Source organism: Sapajus apella, unplaced genomic scaffold (assembly GCF_009761245.1).
Source record: "Sapajus apella isolate SASKATOON/1434 unplaced genomic scaffold, GSC_monkey_1.0 scaffold94, whole genome shotgun sequence".
NCBI lineage: Eukaryota > Metazoa > Chordata > Mammalia > Primates > Cebidae > Sapajus > Sapajus apella.
In genome coordinates, this window is record NW_022437034.1 from 157,138 (window position 1) to 160,498 (window position 3,361).

A 3,361-nucleotide genomic window follows, 5' to 3' on the forward strand; every position below is an offset into this window, starting at 1 on the left:
ATGGGGTTTCACCATGTTTGCCAGGATGGTCTTGGTCTCTTGCCCTCATGATCCACCCACCTTGGCCTCCCAAAGTTCTGTGTTTACAGGCGTGAGCTACCACACCCAGCCCATAGTATCCCATTGCATGACTATTTTAGTCGTATGAAACCAATAGTAGTTTTTTTTTTTTTTGATTTTTTTTGATTTTTAGTAGAGAACAGGGTTTCACTGTGTTATCCAGGATGGTCTTATTTCTTTTTAAAGGTGGGGTTTCACCATGATGGCCAGGCTGGTCTTGAACTCCTGACCTCAGGTGATCCACCCACCTCGGCTTCCCAGAGCGCTGGAATTACAGGTGTGAGCCACCACGCCCGGCCTCCAGGATGGTCTTGGTCTCCTGACCTCGTGATCTGGCCTCCCAAAGTGCTGGGATTACAGGCATGAGCCTGTAATTTTTTTTTTTTTTTTTTTTTTTTAATGAATGACAGGTTCTTATGTCGCCCAGGCTGGGCTCAAAAGCATAGCTTTGCCTCCTCAAGTGCCAGGACAACTGGCCTGAGCCACTGTGTCTCCTGATAGTAGTTTTTAAAAAGAATATATTTTTATCCTTAAAGGTGGTTTAAGAAAACTTAGCCCTTATTTTTTTTGATTTAATTTTTTGAGACAGGGTCTCACTCTGTCTCATAGGCTGGAGTGCAGTGGTGCAATCACAGCTCATGGTAACTTTGATGTGCTGGGCTCAGGTGATCCACTCACCTCAGCCTTCTGGGTAGCTGGGACTACAGGCGTGCACCACCAAGCCCTACTAATTTTTTTTTTTTTTTTTTGAAAAGGAGTTTCACTCATGTTTCCCAGGCTGGAGTGCAATGGCGCGATCTCGGCTCACCGCAACTTCCGCCTCCTGGGTTCAGGCAATTCTCCTGCCTCAGCCTCCTGAGTAGCTGGGATTACAGGCACGCACCACCATGCCCAGCTAATGTTTTGTATTTTTAGTAGAGACGGGGTTTCACCATGTTGACCAGGATGGTCTCGATCTCTTGACCTCGTGATCCACCTGCCTCAGCCTCCCAAAGTGCTGGGATTACAGGCTTGAGCCACCGTGCCCGACCAATATTTTTATATTTTTTGTAGAGACAGGGTTTTGTGTTGTTGTCCAGGCTGTTCTCAAATTCCTGGGCTCAAGCATTCTGCCCACCCTGACCTCCCAAAGTGCTGGGATTACAGGTGTGAGCCACTGTGTCCAGCCTAAATTTTACTTAGCAGATAGCCTGTGGTCATTTAGATCTCATTTCATTTGGTTATTTGTGACACAAATACATAGTGATAAGTATCTATTGGGATTGTGGCATGGGACCTTTGACAATCTTGTTGAATGAGGTAAAACTAAAGGAACAGGCTGAGCACGGTGGCTCATGCCTGCTAGGAGGCCAAGGCAGGCAGGTCACTTGAGGTTGGGAGACCAGCCTGACCAACAGGGAGAAATGCTCTGTCTCTACTAAAAATACAAAATTAGGCAGGGCGCGGTGGCTCATGCCTGTAATCCAAGCACTTTGGGAGGCCAAGATGGGCGGATCATGATGTCAAGACCAGCCTGACCAACATGGTGAATTAGTGGGCGTGGTAATCCCAGCTATTCAGGAGGCACCTGTAATCCCAGCTATTTAGGAGGCTGAGGCAGGAGAATTGCTTGAATCTGGGAGGCGGAGGTTGTGGTGAGCTGAGATTGCACTTTTGCCCTCCAGTCTGGGCAACGAGAATGAAACTCTGTCTCAAAAATAAATTATAAATAAACTGCTTCAATATGTATATAATTGGAAAAGATCTTCAAATGACAAGTGTTTGCTATTTATGTGTGTGGGAGAGATTAAATCAGAGATTAATACCTTTATACTTTGCAAGTTGCTTATAGAATATTGATTCTAATAATTCACATTGAGTGCAAAATGCACATATACAAATATTCAAGGATAGCTTCTCAGATGACCACAAAGGGGAGCATTAATAAATATTTAATGGGCCGGGCGCGGTGGCTCAAGCCTGTAATCCCAGCACTTTGGGAGGCCGAGGCGGGTGGATCACGAGGTCAAGAGATCGAGACCATCCTGGTCAACATGGTGAAACCCCGTCTCTACTAAAAATACAAAACATTAGCTGGGCATGGTGGCGCGTGCCTGTAATCCCAGCTACTCAGGAAGCTGAGGCAGGAGAATTGCCTGAACCCAGGAGGCGGAGGTTGTGGTGAGCCAAGATCGCGCCATTGCACTCCAGCCCGGGTAACGAGAGCGAAACTCCGTCCCCCCAAAAAAAATAAATAAATAAATAAATATTTAATGAAACATACTTTATTAAAATTAAAGTATCAAATATAGGCAGTTTATAAAAGAACTATTACATATTTATAAAAGATAAAGTCACATTCACAGTAATTTCACAAAATCCGAATAAGTACCTAGTAGTGTGAAGCAACTACTCTACTGCAATGTAAATTACCTTCCCATCAATTTCTACTGGCAGTCAACTCTTCATTACCTGTAATGCTGTCTTGTTTCTTTTTTTCTTTTTTTTTTTTTTTGGTAGAGTCTTGCTCTGTCACCCAGACTGGAGTGCAGTAGTGGCACAGTCTTGGCTCGCTGTAACCTCTGCCTCCTGGGTTCAAGCAGGTCTCTTGCTTCAGCCTCCAAGAAGCTGGGATTACAGGCATGGGCCACCATACCTGACTTATTTTTGTGTTTTGAGTAGAGATGGGATTTCGCCATGTTGGCTGGGCTGGTCTCGGACTCCTGGCCTCAAGCGATTCACCCACCTTAGCCTCCCAAAGTGCTGGGATTTTAGGCATGAGCCACAGTACCTAGCTGCAACTGTCTTGTTTCTGGCTCATCACATGAACTGTCAGGTGTAGAAAAGACATGTGTGGGTATTGGATGTTATCTCACCTACACTGGTACTGGACGGTTGTATGCTGCCAGAATATAGAACCACCAGAAAAATTAGAGAAAATAGACATTCTGAGATTTTGGCTGTGAGCACTTCTGCTGTGGCAACTGTCATAGTAACTTCCCAGGGTTGTGGGAATTGGTACCAGCAGTGTGAAACAGCAAATCGAAAGCCATGGTTCAGGTGGATGAAGGAGATGGTATGATACTTATACTTGAGTCACTGATTTTAGCGTGTCAAATGCAGAACATGCCAATCTTAATTTATTAACATGCCAATTTAGATTATTAGATTTTAAAATACTAATAATTTTTCATAGGGTCTTATTCCTATTTACATGATAATTTTTCTTCTATTACCAGAACAGTGTTTTTTGGAGACAGAATCTTGCTCTGTTGCCCAGGCTGTAGTGCAGTGGCATTATCTCAGCTCACTGCAACCTCTG